Here is a 22,343-nt window from a genome sequence, read left to right on the forward strand (position 1 = left end):
TGGGAGTGTTGTGACAGGTTATTATAGATGGATAGAGATGCCTGGTGTCTGGGAGTGTAGTGACAGGTTATTATAGATGGATAGAGATGCCTGATGTCTGGGAGTGTAGTGACAGGTTATAATAGATGGATAGAGATGCCTGGGAGTGTAGTGACAGGTTATTATAGATGGATAGAGATGCCTGGTGTCTGGGAGTGTAGTGACAGGTTATTATTGATGGCTAGAGATGCCTGGTGTCTGGGAGTGTAGTGACAGGTTATTATTGATGGCTAGAGATGCCTGATGTCTGGGAGTGTAGTGACAGGTTATAATAGATGGATAGAGATGCCTGATGTCTGGGAGTGTAGTGACAGGTTATTATAGATGGATAGAGATGCCTGGGAGTGTAGTGACAGGTTATTATAGATGGATAGAGATGCCTGGTGTCTGGGAGTGTAGTGACAGGTTATTATAGATGGATAGAGATGCCTGGTGCCTGGGAGTGTAGTGACAGGTTATTGTAGATGGATAGAGATGCCTGGTGTTTGGGAGTGTAGTGACAGGTTATTATAGATGGATAGAGATGCCTGGTGTCTGGGAGTGTAGTGACAGGTTATTATAGATGGATAGAGATGCCTGGGAGTGTAGTGACAGGTTATTATTGATGGCTAGAGATGCCTGATGTCTGGGAGTGTAGTGACAGGTTATTATAGATGGATAGAGATGCCTGGTGTCTGGGAGTGTAGTGACAGGTTATTATAGATGGATAGAGATGCCTGGTGTCTGGGAGTGTAGTGACAGGTTATTATAGATGGATAGAGATGCCTGATGTCTGGGAGTGTAGTGACAGGTTATTATAGATGGATAGAGATGCCTGGTGTCTGGGAGTGTAGTGACAGGTTATTATAGATGGATAGAGATGCCTGGTGTCTGGGGGTGTAGTGACAGGTTATTATAGATGGATAGAGATGCCTGGTGTCTGGGAGTGACAGGTTATTATAGATGGATAGAGATGCCTGATGTCTGGGAGTGTAGTGACAGGTTATTATAGATGGATAGAGATGCCTGGTGTCTGGGAGTGTAGTGACAGGTTATTATAGATGGATAGAGATGTCTGGGAGTGTAGTGACAGGTTATTATAGATGGATAGAGATGCCTGGTGTCTGGGAGTGTAGTGACAGGTTATTATAGATGGATAGAGATGTCTGGTGTCTGGGAGTGTGGTGACAGGTTATTATAGATGGATAGAGATGTCTGGTGTCTGGGAGTGTAGTGACAGGTTATTATAGATGGATAGAGATGCCTGATGTCTGGGAATGTAGTAACAGGTTATTTTAGATGGATAGAGATGCCTGGTATCTGGGAGTGTAGTGACAGGTTATTATAGATGGCTAGAGTTGCCTGGGAGTGTAGTGACAGGTTATTATAGATGGATAGAAATGCCTGGTGTCTGGGAGTGTAGTGACAGGTTATTATAGATGGATAGAGATGCCTGGGAGTGTAGTGACAGGTTATTATAGATGGATAGAGATGCCTGGTGTCTGGGAGTGTAGTGACAGGTTATTATAGATGGATAGAGATGCCTGGTGTCTGGGGGTGTAGTGACAGGTTATTATAGATGGATAGAGATGCCTGATGTCTGGGAGTGTAGTGACAGGTTATTATAGATGGATAGAGATGCCTGGTGTCTGGGAGTGTAGTGACAGGTTATTATAGATGGATAGAGATGCCTGGTGTCTGGGGGTGTAGTGACAGGTTATTATAGATGGATAGAGATGCCTGGTGTCTGGGAGTGACAGGTTATTATAGATGGATAGAGATGCCTGGTGTCTGGGAGTGTAGTGACAGGTTATTATAGATGGATAGAGATGTCTGGGAGTGTAGTGACAGGTTATTATAGATGGATAGAGATGCCTGGTGTCTGGGAGTGTAGTGACAGGTTATTATAGATGGATAGAGATGTCTGGTGTCTGGGAGTGTGGTGACAGGTTATTATAGATGGATAGAGATGTCTGGTGTCTGGGAGTGTAGTGACAGGTTATTATAGATGGATAGAGATGCCTGATGTCTGGGAATGTAGTAACAGGTTATTTTAGATGGATAGAGATGCCTGGTATCTGGGAGTGTAGTGACAGGTTATTATAGATGGCTAGAGTTGCCTGGGAGTGTAGTGACAGGTTATTATAGATGGATAGAAATGCCTGGTGTCTGGGAGTGTAGTGACAGGTTATTATAGATGGATAGAGATGCCTGGGAGTGTAGTGACAGGTTATTATAGATGGATAGAGATGCCTGGTGTCTGGGAGTGTAGTGACAGGTTATTATAGATGGATAGAGATGCCTGGTGTCTGGGGGTGTAGTGACAGGTTATTATAGATGGATAGAGATGCCTGATGTCTGGGAGTGTAGTGACAGGTTATTATAGATGGATAGAGATGCCTGGTGTCTGGGAGTGTAGTGACAGGTTATTATAGATGGATAGAGATGCCTGGTGTCTGGGGGTGTAGTGACAGGTTATTATAGATGGATAGAGATGCCTGGTGTCTGGGAGTGACAGGTTATTATAGATGGATAGAGATGCCTGATGTCTGGGAGTGTAGTGACAGGTTATTATAGATGGATAGAGATGCCTGGTGTCTGGGAGTGTAGTGACAGGTTATTATAGATGGATAGCGATGTCTGGTGTCTGGGAGTGTAGTGACAGGTTATTATAGATGGATAGAGATGTCTGGGAGTGTAGTGACAGGTTATAATAGATGAATAGAGATTCCTGGGAGTGTAGTGACAGGTTATAATAGATGGCTAGCCTCAGCCTCACCTGGACCCAGCTGTCTTCCTCTCCCTGGCCATCAGCCTCACCTAGACCCAGCTGTCTCCTGGCCCTCAGCCTCACCTAGACCCAGCTGTCTCCTCTCCCTGGCCCTCAGCCTCACCTAGACCCAGCTGTCTCCTAGCCCTGGCCCTTAGCCTCACCTGGACCCAGCTGTCTCCTCTCCCTGACACTTAGCCTTACCTAGACCCAGCTGTCTCCTGGCCCTCAGCCTCACTTAGACCCAGCTGTCTCCTCAACCTGGCCCTCAGCCTCACCTAGACCCAGCTGTCTCCTAGCCCTGAGCCTTCCTAGACCCAGCTATCTCCTGGTCCTCAGCTTCACCTAGACCCATCTGTCTCCTAGCCCTCAGCCTCACCTAGACCCAGCTGTCTCCTGGTCCTCAGCCTCACCTAGACCCATCTGTCTCCTGGCCCTCAGCCTCACCTAGACCCAGCTGTCTCCTAGCCCTCAGCCTCACCTAGACCCAGCTGTCTCCCAGCCCTCAGCCTCACCTAGACCCATCTGTCTCCTAGCCCTCAGCCTCACCTAGACCCATCTGTCTCCTGGTCCTCAGCCTCACCTAGACCCAGCTGTCTCCTAGCCCTCAGTCTCACCTAGACCCATCTGTCTCCTGGTCCTCAGCCTCACCTAGACCTAGCTGTCTCCTAGCCCTCAGCCTCACCTAGACCCAGCTGTCTCCTAGCCCTCAGCTTCACCTAGACCCATCTGTCTCCTAGCCCTCAGCCTCACCTAGACCTAGCTGTCTCCTAGCCCTCAGCCTCACCTAGACCCAGCTGTCTCCTAGCCCTCAGCCTCACCTAGACCTAGCTGTCTCCTAGCCCTCAGCCTCACCTAGACCCAGCTGTCTCCTAGCCCTCAGCCTCACCTAGACCCAGCTGTCTCCTAGCCCTCAGTCTCACCTAGACCTAGCTGTCTCCGAGCCCTCAGCTTCACCTAGACCCAGCTGTCTCCTGGCCCTCAGCCTCACCTAGACCCAGCTGTCTCCTAGCCCTGAGCCTTCCTAGACCCATCTGTCTCCTAGCCCTCAGCCTCACCTAGACCCATCTGTCTCCTAGCCCTCAGCCTCACCTAGACCTAGCTGTCTCCTAGCCCTCAGCCTCACCTAGACCCAGCTGTCTCCTGGCCCTCAGCTTCACCTAGACCCAGCTGTCTCCTAGCCCTCAGCCTCACCTAGACCCAGCTGTCTCCCAGCCCTCAGCCTCACCTAGACCCATCTGTCTCCTAGCCCTCAGCCTCACCTAGACCCATCTGTCTCCTGGTCCTCAGCCTCACCTAGACCCAGCTGTCTCCTAGCCCTCAGTCTCACCTAGACCCATCTGTCTCCTGGTCCTCAGCCTCACCTAGACCTAGCTGTCTCCTAGCCCTCAGCCTCACCTAGACCCAGCTGTCTCCTGGTCCTCAGCTTCACCTAGACCCAGCTGTCTCCTAGCCCTCAGCCTCACCTAGACCTAGCTGTCTCCTAGCCCTCAGCCTCACCTAGACCCAGCTGTCTCCTAGCCCTCAGCTTCACCTAGACCCATCTGTCTCCTAGCCCTCAGCCTCACCTAGACCTAGCTGTCTCCTAGCCCTCAGCCTCACCTAGACCCAGCTGTCTCCTAGCCCTCAGCCTCACCTAGACCCAGCTGTCTCCTAGCCCTCAGCTTCACCTAGACCCAGCTGTCTCCTAGCCCTCAGCTTCACCTAGACCCAGCTGTCTCCTAGCCCTCAGCTTCACCTAGACCCAGCTGTCTCCTAGCCCTCAGCCTCACCTAGACCCAGCTGTCTCCTAGCCCTCAGCTTCACCTAGACCCAGCTGTCTCCTAGCCCTCAGCTTCACCTAGACCCATCTGTCTCCTGGTCCTCAACCTCACCTAGACCCAGCTGTCTCCTAGCCCTCAGCCTCACCTAGACCCAGCTGTCTAGGACTGGGCTGCTTGTTGCATTCCTTTCTATCTGAATGTCAAACTCCAAACCAAACATGTTCTATCTCTCACACTGCAAAGGAAGTACTGTTCAGCGAGACAGTGGGTCTGCATATCCTCAACAACAAAAAGAACTCAGGCTCTGTCTCAGGCTCTGTCTCAAATGGCACCCTATCACCTAGATAGTGCAGGGCCCTGGGCAAAAGTAGTGCACTATATAGGGAATGCCATTTGGGACACCAGAACATGCCTTATTGGGAAATAGGAAACATATTTCACATATTTCCTTGGACATATTTTCTACACCCCATGCCTTGACTTTTAAAGTTAGCTAAGTCCAATGGAACGTGTTCTTTCAGGCTGCATAGAAGACCAGAGGAGAGAACAGTACAGGTTATCTTTCAGGCTGCATAGAAGACCAGAGGAGAGAACAGTACAGGTTATCTTTCAGGCTGCATAGAAGACCAGAGGAGAGAACAGTACAGGTTATCTTTCAGGCTGCATAGAAGACCAGAGGAGAGAACAGTACAGGTTATCTTTCAGGCTGCATAGAGGACCAGAGGAGAGAACAGTACAGGTTATCTTTCAGGCTGCATAGAAGACCAGAGGAGAGAACAGTACAGGTTATCTTTCAGGCTGCATAGAAGACCAGAGGAGAGAACAGTACAGGTTATCTTTCAGGCTGCATAGAAGACCAGAGGAGAGAACAGTACAGGTTATCTTTCAGGCTGCATAGAAGACCAGAGGAGAGAACAGTACAGGTTATCTTTCAGGCTGCATAGAAGACCAGAGGAGAGAACAGTACAGGTTATCTTCCCTGTGACCTGATGTCCCTTTCTTGCTACAGCAGATGAATAGGAACTCCTGCATGCTTTATCCCCGTTCCCACAGGAGACCTTTTGCCTTTTGGTAGGCCGTCATTGTAAATAAGAATTCCTTCTTAATTGACTTGCCTAGTTAAATAAAGGTTAATAATACATTTTTTGAAAAAAGACAGGCTTTATTCTTCAAATAAATCAATGTCAATGGCCCGGGTGGCCTTTTGATTAATTGTTCAGCAGTCTTATGGCTTGGGGGTAGAAGCTGTTAAGGAGCCTTTTGCACCTAGACTTGGCGCTCCGGTACCGCTTACCGTGTGGTAGCAAAGAGAACAGTCTATGACTTGGGTGGCTGGAGTTGTTGACCAATTTTTAGGGCCTTCCTCTGGCATTGCCTAGTATGTAGGTCCTGGATGGCAGGAAGCTTGACCCCAGTAATGTACTTGGCCGTTCACACTACCGTATTTTATGGGCTTCACAGCTGTTTGAGGCTGCAGTGCCAGTAATAAGGCATGTTCTGGTTCTGTATTAACTCAGTGACAGTAATAATCTGTATTAACTCAGTGACAGTAATAATCTGTATTAACTCAGTGACAGTAATAATCTGTATTAACTCAGTGACAGTAGTAATCTGTATTAACTCAGTGACAGTAATAATCTGTATTAACTCAGTGCCAGTAATAATCTGTATTAACTCAGTGCCAGTAATAATCTGTACTAACTCAGTGACAGTAATAATCTGTATTAACTCAGTGACAGTAATAATCTGTATTAACTCAGTGACAGTAGTAATCTGTATTAACTCAGTGACAGTAATAATCTGTATTAACTCAGTGCCAGTAATAATCTGTATTAACTCAGTGCCAGTAATAATCTGTACTAACTCAGTGACAGTAATAATCTGTATTAACTCAGTGACAGTAGTAATCTGTATTAACTCAGTGACAGTAATAATCTGTATTAACTCAGTGCCAGTAATAATCTGTATTAACTCAGTGCCAGTAATAATCTGTACTAACTCAGTGACAGTAATAATCTGTATTAACTCAGTGACAGTAAAAATCTGTACTAACTCAGTGACAGTAGTAATCTGTATTAACTCAGTGACAGTAATAATCTGTATTAACTCAGTGACAGTAATAATATGTACTAACTCAGTGACAGTAGTAATCTGTATTAACTCAGTGACAGTAATAATCTGTACTAACTCAGTGACAGTAGTAATCTGTATTAACTCAGTGACAGTAATAATCTGTACTAACTCAGTGCCAGTAATAATCTGTATTAACTCAGTGAAAGTAATAATCTGTATTAACTCAGTGACAGTAATAATCTGCATTAACTCAGTGCCAGTAATAATCTGCATTAACTCAGTGACGGTAATAATCTGTATTAACTCAGTGACCGTAATAAATAATGTTCTGTTTCTGTACTAACTCAGTGACGGTAATAATCTGTACTAACTCAGTGACCGTAATAAATAATGTTCTGTTTCTGTACTAACTCAGTGACGGTAATAATCTGTACTAACCCAGTGACCGTAATAAATCATGTTCTGGTTCTGTACTAACTCAATGACAGTAATAATCTGTACTAACCGGTAGGGAGGACTGTCCCACTAACAGGTAGGGAGGACTGTCACACTAACAGGTAGAGAGGACTGTCCCACTAACAGGTAGGGAGGACTGCCCCACTAACAGGTAGGGAGGACTGTCACACTGACAGGTAGGGAGGACTGTCACACTAACAGGTAGGGAGGACTGTCACACTAACAGGTAGGGAGGACTGTCACACTAACAGGTAGGGAGGACTGTCACGCTAACAGGTAGGGAGGACTGTCACACTAACAGGTAGGGAGGACTGTCACACTAACAGGTAGGGAGGACTGTCACGCTAACAGGTAGGGAGGACTGTCCTACTAACAGGTAGGGAGGACTGTCACACTAACAGGTAGGGAGGACTGTCACACTAACCGGTAGGGAGGACTGTCCCACTAACAGGTAGGGAGGACTGTCCCACTAACAGGTAGGGAGGACTGTCACAATAACAGGTAGGGAGGACTGTCACGCTAACAGGTAGGGAGGACTGTCCTACTAACAGGTAGGGAGGACTGTCCTACTAACAGGTAGGGAGGACTGTCCTACTAACAGGTAGGGAGGACTGTCACACTAACAGGTAGGGAGGACTGTCACACTAACAGGTAGGGAGGACTGTCACACTAACAGGTAGGGAGGACTGTCACACTAACAGGTAGGGAGGACTGTCCTACTAACAGGTAGGGAGGACTGGTGTTTTAATGTGGCCCTCTAGCTGCTAGTTTATATTGGATTGAAGCCAAGCTCAGAACCATTTCTGGTGATTACCTTGCAAGATTACAACCGTTAGGGGTAATAAAATGTTTTTTTAGCCTTTCGTGTAATGTAATTTCAGAATTGTCATGAGTCATTCAACTAATTACCGAGCCTTGTAAGCTTTAACCAGAGTAAATGTTTTGGTGTTTCGTTGCTGTTTCTTATAAAACCCAACAAATATATCTGTTGAGACTAAGCTGTGAACTCCAAGTTTTAGCTACGTAGTGCTTATGTCTAGGTTGAAGAAATATTATCTTCAACCTAGGTTTATGTCAGGAAGTGAAGGACTTGAGCCGTTGAAAATGGAGTGTTTTGTGTTGCCGAGAGTGATGATGACATGGAGGTATTGGAATTTGTCCTTCTATTCTGGGAGCATTACTGTAACTACAGTGGTGATAGACTGAGGCTCGGTCCCAAATGGAAACCTATTCCCTGTATAGTGCACTACTTTTAACCAGAGAAATATGGGCCCTGATCAAAAGTAGTGCACTACATGTGGAATAGGGTGTCATTTGGGATGAAGGGTCTGTCCAAAAAAACATCCTAGTTATTTAATGTGCTATGGCGTTTGGCAAGTGTGCGTAAAATGGAATTGCTGGCGGCTATGTGATTTTGAGCCTCAGCTAACCGCTGTCTTGAGTCATGTGGAAGCTCTCAACTTGTCTGACATGTCTCATCTTCAAAAAACACATTTTTTTCTGTACATTTCTCCCCCAAATGCACATCCTGGCCAATATACAGTACATTATGGCATTCGGAAAATATTCAAACCCCTTGACTTTTTCCACATTTTGTTACTTTACAGCCTTATTCTAAAATGTATTAAAGCGTTTTTCTCCCCTCATCAATCGACACACAAAACCCCCAAATGACAAAGCAAAACAGTTTATGTAGAACTTTTGGCAAATGTAATTAAAAAATAAAAATAAAATATCACATTTGCATAAGTATTCAGACCCTTTTCTCAGTACTTTGTTGAAGCACCTTTGGCAGCGATTACAGCCTTGATTCTTCTTGGGTATGACGCTACAAGCTTGGCACACCGGTATTTGGGGAGTTTCTCATTATTTTCTGCAGATTCTCTCATGCTCTGTCAGGTTGGATGAGGAGTGTCGCTGCACAGAAATGTTCAGGTCTCTCCAGAGATGTTCGACCGGGTTCCACTCAAGGACATTCAGAGACTTGTCCCGAAGCCATTCCTGCGTTGTCTTGGCTGTGTGCTAGAGGTCGACCGATTATGATTTTTCAACGCCGATACCGATTAATTGGCCGATTTAATAAAAAAAATGTATTTGTAATAATGCTAATTACAACAATACTGAATGAACACTTATTGTAACTTAATATAATACATCAATAAAATCAATTTAGCCTCAAATAAATAATGAAACATGTTCAATTTGGTTTAAATAATGCAAAAATAAAGTGTTGGAGAAGAAAGTAAAAGTGCAATATGTGCCATGTAAGAAAGCTAACGTTTTGCCTTGCTCAGAACATGAGAACATATGAAGGCTGGTGGTTCCTTTTAACATGAGTCTTCAATATTCCCAGGTAAGAAGTATTAGGTTGTAAACTAGCTAGCCATTTCACATCGGTTACACCAGCCTAATCTCGGGAGTTGATAGGCTTGAAGTCATAAACATCCCCCAATCCCTGCCGCTGAAAAACATCCCCACAGCATGCTTCATCGTAGGGATGGTGACAGGTTTCCTTCAGACGTGACGCTTGGCATTCCATGTGTACATAGCTTATAGGATGTGCATGTGGAAGTAGCCTATAGGATGTACATGTGTAATGAAGATTAGCTGGTCATCTGAGCTGTGCAACACTCATTCAGTTAAGAGTCAGATCAGCTGCTTGAACCACAGTCCCACTGACCGGATCCTGATTGGTAGTTAATCCAATCTCCTGCTGAGGCATCATGCTATAATCACTCACGCATGGTCACTCAGGGACCAGGGTATTAATCTATTGCGGTCAGAACCTGGGTTCAAATTCTTTCTCTGGGTTTGATGTAACTTGTCTTGCACAATGGAACCAATAGAGTACTGGCAAAACGCAAATGCTCAAATCACATAAAATATTTCAAATAATATTTGAACCCAGGTCTGATTTGCAGTCACAGGTGTCCTAATAAGCCTCTACTGGTCCCAATCCTCACTTCCCTTGGTTCCACCTGTCCATCTGTAGATGGAGCTTTCTATGTTTGAGTTCCAAATGCTACCATTTTCCCTACATAGTGCACTACTAGCAACCATAGGGAAAAGGGTGCCATTTTGGATGCAGCTATATCTGTCCCCAAATGGCAGCAGAGAGGACGCTGTCACCCGGGTCCGGCTAGGTTAAAGGTACAGTAATCACTCCATGGAAGGCAGCAGTGTTTTAATTGACAATAGAGCCAGTTTTGTTGCTAATAGAGATATTGCTCTGTCCACGTTGTGACTGGTGGACCCAAAAGACACCTCCTCTCACTGTGTTTGTGTGTGTGTGTGTGTGTGTGTGTGTGTGTGTGTGTGTGTGTGTGTGTGTGTGTGTGTGTGTGAACACATGCATGATGCTAGTGGGACACACACAGGCATCACACACACACACACACACACACACACACACACACACACACACACACACACACACGTGTGCATGCATTCAGTCAGGCAGCAGGTGAGACCTGTGGTTGTGCTCTGATGCAGCTGTAAGCTGCCTTGGGGGAGGCCCCAGGGACACTGATAGACCAGATAAAAACGGAAAGGAGTTCATACCGAAAATACACTGGATGGCTTAGTAATAGCTGATGATTACTGTAACTATGGGTAACACTGATGATTACTGTAACCATGGGTAACACTGATGATTACTGTAACCATGGGTAACACTGATGATTACTGTAACCATGGGTAACACTGATGATTACTGTAACCATGGGTAACACAGATGATTACTGTAACCATGGGTAACACTGGTGATTACTGTAACCATGGGTAACACTGATGATTACTGTAACCATGGGTAACACTGGTGATTACTGTAACTATGGGTAACACTGGTGATTACTGTAACCATGGGTAACACTGATGATTACTGTAACCATGGGTAACACTGATGATTACTGTGACCATGGGTAACACTGATGATTACTGTAACCATGGGTAACACTGATGATTACTGTGACCATGGGTAACACTGATGATTACTGTGACCATGGGTAACACTGATGATTACTGTAACCATGGGTAACACTGATGATTACTGTAACCATGGGTAACACTGATGATTACTGTAACTATGGGTAACACTGATGATTACTGTGACGATGGGTAACACTGATGATTACTGTAACCATGGGTAACACTGATGATTACTGTAACCATGGGTAACACTGATGATTACTGTAACCATGGGTAACACTGATGATTACTGTGACCATGGGTAACACTGATGATTACTGTAACCATGGGTAACACTGATGATTACTGTGACCATGGGTAACACTGATGATTACTGTGACCATGGGTAACACTGATGATTACTGTAACCATGGGTAACACTGATGATTACTGTAACCATGGGTAACACTGATGATTACTGTAACTATGGGTAACACTGATGATTACTGTGACCATGGGTAACACTGATGATTACTGTAACCATGGGTAACACTGATGATTACTGTAACTATGGGTAACACTGATGATTACTGTGACCATGGGTAACACTGATGATTACTGTAACCATGGGTAACACTGATGATTACTGTGACGATGGGTAACACTGATGATTACTGTAACCATGGGTAACAGTAATTATTACTGTAATCATGGGTAACACTGATGATTACTGTGACGATGGGTAACACTGATGATTACTGTAACCATGGGTAACACTGATGATTACTGTGACGATGGGTAACACTGATCATTACTGTAACCATGGGTAACACTGATTATTACTGTAATCATGGGTAACACTGATGATTACTGTGACGATGGGTAACACTGATCATTACTGTGACGATGGGTAACACTGATCATTACGATCAGTATCAAACAAAATTACACCATTGTGTCAAAAGATAAGAGCTGGATGAAGATCAATACAAAGAAACATGACAAACATTATAGTAATATGTTCATCTGATTAAAATCTCAGAGTAGCAGTAAATCCAGGGTTGGGTAGGTTACTCGCTTTGTTTTGGGAACAACTTTTTAGTTAGTTATTCTTTTTTCACCAGGGTGGGGGGGCTTATAGGTGCAAAAACGATCAAAGAAATGCGTGCAAAGATAACCCCAATCCACTCCCACCCCTCAGTCCCCATCCAACCACCTGCATCCCTCCCTCCCTCCCCATCCAGAAACCATGTATCCCATCCCTCAGTCCCCACCCAGAAACCATGTATCCCATCCCTCAGTCCCCACCCAGAAACCATGTATCCCATCCCTCAGTCCCCACCCAGAAACCATGTATCCCATCCCTCAGTCCCCACCCAGAAACCATGTATCCCATCCCTCAGTCCCCACCCAGAAACCATGTATCCTATCCCTCAGTCCCCACCCAGAAACCATGTATCCCACCCCTCAGTCCCCATCCAGAAACCATGTATCCCATCCCTCCCTCCTCACCCAGAAACCATGTATCCCATCCCTCAGTCCTCAGTCCCCACCCAGAAACCATGTATCCCATCCCTCAGTCCTCAGTCCCCACCCAGAAACCATGTATCCCACCCCTCAGTCCCCACCCAGAAACCATGTATCCTACCCCTCCCTCCCCACCCAGAAACCATGTATCCTACCCCTCCCTCCCCACCCAGAAACCATGTATCCCATCCCTCAGTCCCCACCCAGAAACCATGTATCCTATCCCTCAGTCCCCACCCAGAAACCATGTATCCCACCCCTCAGTCCCCATCCAGAAACCATGTATCCCATCCCTCCCTCCTCACCCAGAAACCATGTATCCCATCCCTCAGTCCCCACCCAGAAACCATGTATCCCATCCCTCAGTCCTCAGTCCTCACCCAGAAACCATGTATCCCACCCCTCAGTCCCCACCCAGAAACCATGTATCCCATCCCTCCCTCCTCACCCAGAAACCATGTATCCCATCCCTCAGTCCTCAGTCCTCACCCAGAAACCATGTATCCCACCCCTCAGTCCCCACCCAGAAACCATGTATCCTACCCCTCCCTCCCCACCCAGAAACCATGTATCCTACCCCTCAGTCCTCACCCAGAAACCATGTATCCCATCCCTCAGTCCCCACCCAGAAACCATGTATCCCATCCCTCAGTCCCCACCCAGAAACCATGTATCCCATCCCTCAGTCCCCACCCAGAAACCATGTATCCCATCCCTCCCCCTCCCCGCCGTCCCACCCCCCCCCCCAGAAACCATGTATCCCATCCCTCAGTCCCCACCCAGAAACCATGTATCCCATCCCTCCCTCCTCACCCAGAAACCATGTATCCCACCCCTCAGTCCCCATCCAGAAACCATGTATCCCATCCCTCCCTCCTCACCCAGAAACCATGTATCCCACCCCTCAGTCCCCACCCAGAAACCATGTATCCCATCCCTCAGTCCTCAGTCCTCACCCAGAAACCATGTATCCCATCCCTCAGTCCCCACCCAGAAACCATGTATCCTACCCCTCCCTCCCCACCCAGAAACCATGTATCCCACCCCTCAGTCCCCACCCAGAAACCATGTATCCCATCCCTCAGTCCTCAGTCCTCACCCAGAAACCATGTATCCCATCCCTCAGTCTCCACCCAGAAACCATGTATCCCATCCCTCCCTCCTCACCCAGAAACCATGTATCCCATCCCTCCCTCCCCATCCAGAAACCATGTATCCCATCCCTCCCTCCCCATCCAGAAACCATGTATCCCATCCCTCAGTCCCCACCCAGAAACCATGTATCCCACCCCTCAGTCCCCACCCAGAAACCATGTATCCCATCCCTCCCTCCTCACCCAGAAACCATGTATCCCATCCCTCAGTCCCCACCCAGAAACCATGTATCCCACCCCTTCCCATCCCACCCAGAAATCAATCCCCCTCCCAGCTATCCAACCCCTGAGTCTCCCCTTACACTTCCCCCAACCCCCCTGCCTCCCGCCACAACGACCAGAGCACAATACCGCGAAGGATAGGACGTTGCCACGAGCAGCAGATATTGAGATTAGATTTGATTAGATATGTCTTTATTGTCTGATTTTCACAGATATTTTACGTACTAGAAGATGCCGTCTGATAAGGTGAGAGGCATGACATAGTCCAGACACAACGTCAAACATCCACATTACTGAAAAACACAACAAGAATGACAGTTTAAGGACTCTGACTCCTCCCTTCCACATGACATAGCTGTCCCTCCTACACTGAATGTTACACATCCCCTTTAAGGACTCTGAACCCTCCCTTCCACATGACATAGCTGTCCCTCCTACACTGAATGTTACACATCCCCTTTAAGGACTCGGACCCCCTCCCTTCCACATGACATAGCTGTCCCTCCTACACTGAATGTTACACATCCCCTTTAAGGACTCGTACCCCTCCCTTCCACATGACATAGCTGTCCCTCCTACACTGAATGTTACACATCCCCTTTAAGGACTCTGACCTCTCCCTTCCACATGACATAGCTGTCCCTCCTACATTGAATGTTACACATCCCCTTTAAGGACTCTGACCTCTCCCTTCCACATGACATAGCTGTCCCTCCTACACTGAATGTTACACATCCCCTTTAAGGACTCTGACCTCTCCCTTCCACATGACATAGCTGTCCCTCCTACACTGAATGTTACACATCCCTTTAATGTTGCTCGTGGCAATGTCACTACCTATATAGTTTACTACTTTGGACCAGAGCCCTATGGGTGTGATCTCTGGGCAAAAGCAGTGCAGTATATAGGGAATGGGTGTCATTTGGGGGCGTACCCTCTGTCTGAGTGATCTATATGAGACCAACCGCCAGGGGATTTCCTCTGGGACATAAGGCAGAGGGATTCATCTGTGACAGACAGCAAAGCCCTTCAATGTATTTTTAGAAAGGAGAAATTGATAACCAACCACATCATTTGATTCTACAGAATATCCGTAGCCAGCTAATTGTGTTAAGTTCAAATGTAATGTGCAGCCAGGCAGACAGGCAGGCTGTCGTGAGTCACTCTTCTGCATCCCAAATGGCACCTGATTCCCTACTTGGTGCACTACTTTTGACCAGGGCACATAGGGATTCGGTCAAAAGTAGTGCACTATATAGGGAAGAGGGTGCAAGTTGGGACACGGATCTTTGTCTGTACCATTTCCCATGGTTGTCAAAATCGAACATGGACGCCACTTAACTCGTTATTGGTGGAAAGAGACAGGACCTATTTCCGCTGAAGTAATTTGTGAATAGTAACCCATTTATAACGCATTGTCTCTAGTGCTCAGTCAGGGCATGCAGCACACACAGGACTGGGGTCACTGACAATCCATGTAATTCTGCTTAACGGGCCGTCACACCCCGTTATTTGACTCCAGAGTCCTTGGTGGAATAAGGATGGGACATAATGTCAGTGCTGCTGTAGAAGGTATAATGCAATACTGTATGTTCTATAGGCCTGAACTTTACCCTGAATAATAGTAGGTCTGTACAGTATCTGATGAATACGACTTTACCCTGATTAATAGCAGGTCTGTACAGTATCTAATGAATAAGACTTTACCCTGATTAATAGCAGGTCTGTACAGTATCTGATGAATAAGACTTTACCCTGATTAATAGCAGGTCTGTACAGTATCTGATGAATAAGACTTTACCCTGATTAATAGCAGGTCTGTACTGTATCTGATGAATAAGACTTTACCCTGATTAATAGTAGGTCTGTACAGTATCTGATTAATAGTGTCTAAAGTCTGTTCAGTATTTAAAGACATTTATTAAATGGGACCTCGTTCCTCAAAAACATCCCAGAGGTCAACTCGAGCGAGAGGTTTATTACTGAGTTCCCAAACTACTAGTTTGGCAGCAACTTAAATCTGACCATGTGACACTCTTTAAAGGCCCTGTGCAGTCAACATTCAGTTTTTCCTGTGTTTTCTAACATAATGTACAACAGTTGATGACATTGTTAAAGTGTTATTTCCTGATAGTTTCTGGTTGAAAATACAATCTACACAGGATCTTCTAATCAGCAGGTTTGTATGGGTGGGAGTTTGGGCTTGCCTGGTGACATCACCAGGCAGTAGATTGGTTAATAGAACAATAACAAAGAGAATTCCAAACCTCTCTGCCAATAACAGCTATACTGAACATGTGATGGTTTCATGAGCTGAAATAAAAGATCCCAGAAATGTTCCATACTCAAAAAAAGCCTATTTCTCTTGAATTTGTTTACATCCTTGTTAGTGAGAATTTCTCATTTGCCAAGATAATTCATCCATCTGACAGTTGTGGCATATCAAGCTGATTATGGGCAGGAATTAACTAACGGCAAGGAACACGATTGCATTTTATCGATGGAGATTTCAATGCACAGAGATACTGTGACGAGATCCTGAGGCCCATTGTCGTGCCATTCATCCGCCGCCATCACCTCATGTTTCAGCATGATCATGCACAGCCCCATGTCGCAAGGAACTGTATAAAATTCCTGGAAGCTGAAAATGTCCCAATTCTTCCAATGCCTACATACTAACCAGACATGACACCCGTTGAGCATGTTTGGGATGCTCTGAATCGATGTGTACAACAGTGTGTTCCAGTTCCCGCCAATATCCAGCAACTTCGCACAACCATTGAAGAGGAGTGGGACAACATTCCACAGGCCACAATCAACAGCCTGATCAACTCTATGTGAAGGAGATGTCGCGCTGCATGAGGCAAATGGTGGTCACACCAGATACTGGCTGGTTTTCTGATCCACGCCCCTACCTTTTAAAACAAATCGATGCATATCTGTATTCCCAGTCATGTGAAATCCATAGATTAGGGCCTAATGAATGTATTTCAGTTGACTGATTTCCCTATATGAACTGTAACTTAGTAAAATAGTCTAAATTGTTGCTTTTATATTTTTGTTCAGTGTAGTTTTACGTTTTCCCCTCCCCAGTTCAGTCCACTCTCAGACAGTCCTAGCAACATTCTTGCTTGAGAAATAGTTTTTTGCTAAAAAGTTCAAATATTGTTGTCCATTTTAATGGAAGAAATATTACAGTAAGGTACTTAATTGTTACCCAGAAATGATTTAATATTGAGATATAAAACGGCTTCATTGGGTCTTTAAAGGCCCCATGGGAATATTCTGTACAGTAAGTCAGAATATGTCTGAGATCCTCAAATACTCCATTGTGAACGTAATGGAAATGACTGGACTCTGGTCGCTGGTCTCTGGTCTCTGGTCGCTGGTCTCTGGTCGCTGGTCGCTGGTCTCTGGTCGCTGGTCTCTGGTCGTTGGTCGCTGGTCTCTGGTCTCTGGTCGCTGGTCTCTGGTCTCTGGTCGCTGGTCGCTGGTCTCTGGTCGCTGGTCTCTGGACGCTGGTCTCTGGTCGCTGGTCTCTGGTCGCTGGTCTCTGGTCGCTGGTCGCTGGACGCTGGTCTCTGGTCTCTGGACGCTGGTCGCTGGTTGCTGGTCTCTGGTCGCTGGTCTCTGGACGCTGGTCTCTGGACGCTGGTCTCTGGTCTCTGGACGCTGGTCTCTGGACGCTGGTCTCTGGACGCTGGTCTCTGGAGAGGTGGAGTGAGTAACGCTGTAGACATTTGTCTTTTTAGCCTTCACCATGCCTTTGCTTTGATTCCACACGTTGCCTTGGCTTACAACATTGGCATCGTCATTATATACAGTACAGTCAGTACTCTACTGTATGTTGAACTGAAACATCAACATACTCTCATGTTCAGGACAATATTGAGTCTAAACTATCAGAGAGGGTAAACACTCACAAATCATCATGAATGGCTTAACCAGATTTCCCAGACCAGACTCAAACATAGTCTCTCTTTTAATTGTGTTCCGAGCCTGTCTTGTGCCTCTATATGAAACGGCATTGACTTCTTGTTACCCAGAAACCCTATCAGTCTCAGGAGAGATGTTCTGTGGAATATTATCCTCTGTCAAACCACAGTTCTGTTCCCAGCAGGCTCTGGTTACTCACCACTGACATGTACACACAAACACACACAGTTCTGACATGAAGCTTTTTGCGGGGTACTTTCTCCAATTTGAGAGGATCTCAAAATAATTAAGGCAACATATTTTGAAGGCTCGGGACATTCTTATTCTGTTGTTGTGGTAGTTGTTGTTGTTGTTGTTCTTGTTGTAGTAGTTGTAGTAGTAGTTGTTGTTCTTGTTGTAGTTGTAGTAGTAGTTGTTGTTCTTGTTGTAGTAGTTGTTGTTGTAGTAGTAGTTGTTGTAGTAGTAGTTGTAGTAGTTGTTGTTGTTGTAGTAGTAGTTGTAGTAGTTGTAGTAGTAGTTGTTGTTCTTGTTGTAGTAGTTGTTGTTGTAGTAGTAGTTGTTGTTGTAGTAGTAGTAGTTGTTGTAGTAGTAGTAGTAGTAGTTGTAGTAGTAGTTGTTGTTGTTGTTGTAGTAGTTGTTGTAGTTGTTGTAGTAGTTGTTGTAGTTGTTGTTGTAGTAGTTGTTGTAGTTGTTGTAGTAGTAGTAGTAGTTGTAGTAGTAGGTTGTTGTTGTAGTAGTAGTTGTTGTTGTAGTAGTAGTTGTAGTTGTAGCAGTTGTTGTTGTAGTTGTAGTAGTTGTTGTTGTAGTTGTAGTTGTTGTTGTAGTTGTAGTTGTAGTAGTTGTTGTTGTAGTAGTAGTTGTTGTAGTAGTAGTAGTAGTTGTAGTTGTAGTTGTAGTTGTTGTTGTAGTTGTAGTAGTTGTTGTAGTTGTTGTAGTAGTAGTAGTTGTTGTAGTAGTAGTAGTTGTTGTTGTTGTAGTTGTAGTTGTAGTAGTTCTTGTAGTAGTAGTTGTTGTAGTAGTTGTAGTTGTTGTAGTAGTAGTTGTTGTAGTAGTTGTTGTAGTTGTTGTTGTAGTAGTAGTTGTTGTAGTAGTTGTAGTTGTTGTAGTTGTAGTTGTAGTAGTTGTTGTAGTTGTAGTAGTTGTTGTAGTAGTTGTAGTAGTAGTTGTTGTTGTAGTAGTAGTTGTTGTAGTAGTTGTAGTAGTTGTTGTAGTTGTTGTAGTAGTAGTAGTTGTTGTAGTAGTAGTAGTTGTTGTTGTTGTAGTTGTAGTTGTAGTAGTTCTTGTAGTAGTAGTTGTTGTAGTAGTTGTAGTTGTTGTAGTAGTAGTTGTTGTAGTAGTTGTTGTAGTTGTTGTTGTAGTAGTAGTTGTTGTAGTAGTTGTAGTTGTTGTAGTTGTAGTTGTAGTAGTTGTTGTAGTTGTAGTAGTTGTTGTAGTAGTTGTAGTAGTAGTTGTTGTTGTAGTAGTAGTTGTTGTAGTAGTTGTTGTAGTAGTAGTTGTTGTAGTTGTTGTTGTAGTAGTAGTTGTTGTAGTAGTTGTAGTTGTTGTAGTTGTAGTTGTAGTAGTTGTTGTTGTAGTAGTAGTTGTTGTAGTAGTTGTTGTAGTTGTAGTTGTAGTTGTTGTAGTAGTTGTAGTTGTTTTAGTTGTAGTAGTTGTTGTTGTTGTTGTAGTTGTAGTAGTTGTAGTTGTTGTTGTTGTAGTTGTTGTTGTAGTAGTAGTTGTTGTTGTAGTAGTTGTAGTTGTAGTTGTTGTTGTTGTAGTTGTTGTTGTAGTAGTAGTTGTTGTAGTAGTTGTAGTTGTTGTAGTAGTAGTAGTTGTTGTAGTAGTAGTTGTTGTTGTTGTAGTAGTTGTTGTTGTTGTAGTAGTTGTAGTAGTTGTAGTTGTTGTTGTTGTAGTTGTTGTTGTAGTAGTTGTAGTTGTTGTAGTAGTTGTAGTTGTTGTAGTAGTAGTTGTTGTTGTAGTAGTTGTTGTTGTTGTTGTTGTAGTAGTTGTTGTTGTTGTTGTAGTTGTTGTAGTAGTAGTAGTTGTTGTTGTAGTAGTTGTTGTTGTTGTTGTTGTAGTTGTTGTAGTAGTTGTAGTTGTTGTAGTAGTAGTTGTAGTAGTAGTAGTTGTTGTTGTTGTAGTAGTAGTTGTAGTAGTAGTTGTAGTTGTAGTTGTTGTAGTTGTTGTTGTTGTTGTAGTAGTTGTTGTAGTTGTAGTAGTAGTTGTTGTAGTAGTTGTTGTTGTTGTTGTTGTAGTGTAGTAGTTGTTGTAGTGTAGTTGTTGTAGTTGTTGTAGTAGTAGTTGTTGTAGTAGTTGTTGTAGTAGTTGTTGTAGTGTGGTAGTGTGTGTTGTAGTAGTAGTTGTTGTAGTAGTTGTAGTTGTTGTAGTTGTAGTAGTTGTTGTAGTTGTAGTAGTTGTTGTAGTAGTTGTAGTAGTAGTTGTTGTTGTAGTAGTAGTTGTTGTAGTAGTTGTAGTTGTTGTAGTTGTAGTTGTAGTAGTTGTTGTTGTAGTAGTAGTTGTTGTAGTAGTTGTAGTTGTTGTAGTTGTAGTTGTTGTGTAGTTGTAGTTGTAGTTGTAGTAGTTGTTGTTGTTGTAGTAGTTGTAGTTGTAGTTGTTGTTGTTGTAGTTGTTGTGTGTAGTAGTTGTTGTTGTTGTAGTAGTTGTAGTTGTTGTAGTAGTAGTTGTTGTAGTTGTAGTAGTTGTAGTTGTTGTTGTGTGTAGTTGTTGTTGTAGTAGTAGTTGTTGTAGTAGTTGTTGTTGTTGTAGTAGTTGTTGTTGTTGTTGTTGTAGTAGTAGTTGTTGTAGTAGTTGTAGTTGTTGTAGTAGTAGTTGTAGTAGTTGTTGTAGTTGTAGTTGTTGTTATGACCCAAGGATGCAGTGGCCAGTCTGAGACCGTTATGCAGAGACGACAGTTCAGTAGAAATAAAGGCTGTTATAATGTAAAGCGAACATGTCTCTTTAGAATATACCCTCTTTCAATGTTAGAGTTTCAGTTTGTTCCCTTAGTTCACTCTCTCTCCTGCAACTCTGTGTGTATAGAGATCCTTGTTGTTCAGGCATTACTGTAGGGTACTAACTCATATGATCAAAGAGGCCTCAATATGTCTAAGAATACACAAAACCTGTTCGTTGACCATGTCTGTCTCTTTAAACCATGAATCTTCTTCCTGTTGACCATGTCTGTCTCTTTAAACCATGAATCTTCTTCCTGTTGACCATGTCTGTCTCTTTAAACCATGAAGCTTCTTCCTGTTGACCATGTCTGTCTCTTTAAACCATGAAGCTTCTTCCTGTTGACCATGTCTGTCTCTTTAAACCATGAAGCTTCTTCCTGTTGACCATGTCTATGCCAAGAAGCCATGATGCCTGTCTCTATAGATTGTAGAAGCTGTTCTCTTTCATTTCAATAGGTCGTACTCATGCCCTTGTTGTTTACTAAATGAGCGCACTCTAAAGGGACAATACCTGGGAGCGACTAGCATGACGTCATAGTGGGGATGACATAATGCTGTATGATGGACTGTCAGCTGTACGCTGTGACTGTGTTAGACAGGCTTGGCCCCGTCTCTGTGCCGACACTCCTCTCTTCTCTTCTTGTTCAGGCTCTTTAAACACGTGGCTATTGTCGATTTCCACATCCATCAGCTCCCATTGCCTAGCTCGCAGCTCAAGCTGTGTGTTCTTAAAAAACTCATGCCTTTTGGATCCCACTAATACCAACCAAGAGCCATTACCTCATCTCACTCTCTCTCGTTCTGCGTGTCTGTCTGTCTGTCTGTCTGTCTGTCTGTCTGTCTGTCTGTCTGTCTGTCTGTCTGTCTGTCTGTCTGTCTGTCTGTCTGTCTGTCTGTCTGTCTGTCTGTCTGTCTGTCTGTCCATCTCTCTCTCTCTCTCTCTCTCTCTCTCTCTCTCTCTCTCTCTCTCTCTCTGGAGACTCAGTCAAGATTTAATCTCTAACACAACAAACCGAAACAGAGATCAGGCTGGGCTGAGAGAGCCTTGCTCTCTATCGCTCTCTCTATTTCTCTCTCTCTGACTCTTTCTGTCTCTATCTATCGATCTATCGATCTCTCTCTCTCTCTCTCTCTCTCTCTCTCTCTCTCTCTCTCTCTCTCTCTCTCTCTCTCTCTCTCTCTCTCTCTCTCTCTCTCTTTGATGTCTGGTGTCTGCTTTAATGAAAGTATTATAGACTGGTTCTCTTCTTACCTTGCTGCTGATGCTGCTTGCGCGCGCGTGCGCACGCACACACGCACACACACACACACACACACACACACACACACACACACACACACACACACACACACACACACACACACACACACACACACACTGCAACTGCCACATGCTGCTAAGGCCAGTACATTGGCACCTCACTCCAGGCCTTTCTATGTATAAAACTGCAATACACACACTCCTTCCTCCTCTCTGGTCCCGTGGGACAGCCGCTGTTTTGATGGAAAAATATACATTAGCATTTTTGTCATTTATCAGACGCTCTTAGCCAGAGCAGCTTACAGGTGCAATTATGGTGAAATG

General features: G+C 44.6%; 1 protein-coding gene across 3 annotated transcripts in view; it reads left to right on the forward strand.

Moving 5' to 3' along the window:
* Positions 1 to 22,343, forward strand: part of LOC106604185 (putative E3 ubiquitin-protein ligase MID2) — a 287,557-nt gene that overhangs the window by 194,451 nt on the left and 70,763 nt on the right. The gene's annotated exons all lie outside the window — the stretch shown is intronic.

This window comes from Salmo salar, chromosome 05 (genome assembly GCF_965601325.2).
Source record: "Salmo salar chromosome 05, fSalSal1, whole genome shotgun sequence".
NCBI lineage: Eukaryota > Metazoa > Chordata > Actinopteri > Salmoniformes > Salmonidae > Salmo > Salmo salar.